Genomic DNA, 475 nt, shown 5'->3' on the forward strand with positions numbered 1-475 from the left:
CACATAAGTCCAAAAATATCACCATATACAACCTTGAAGAGGGACAGTCCCACAATATTCCTTTTCCTGTGTCTTGCTTTCATTCACCACCCCCTTCTTTTTGAACAACCATCTACCCAAGAGAAATCATAGCAGCAACTGGCATGTCATGACAAGAAGCCCATATTCAGAAGACCAAAATGACAGACACTCCAAGCATGAAACTACTGTTACAGATTACCATCTGCAGTGCAGTGGCTTAGATCACAGTTATCAGTATATATAGTTAGTCAGGGTGAGAATCTTTCCAATTAGCTACTAGATTAAAAAATCTTCTGGGGGTGGTGAGATGGCTCAGTGGTCTAAAGCACCTAATTAGAACAAGCTTAGCAAATCAGAGAGACCACGGTTCAATCCCCTAGCACCACATGCCAGCCAGCCCCGCCCCCTGGTGGGCTGAGCTGGCCACACACACACACACACACACACACACACA

This window comes from Octodon degus, unplaced genomic scaffold, assembly GCF_000260255.1.
Source record: "Octodon degus isolate 3935 unplaced genomic scaffold, OctDeg1.0 scaffold00372, whole genome shotgun sequence".
Classification (NCBI taxonomy): Eukaryota; Metazoa; Chordata; class Mammalia; order Rodentia; family Octodontidae; genus Octodon; species Octodon degus.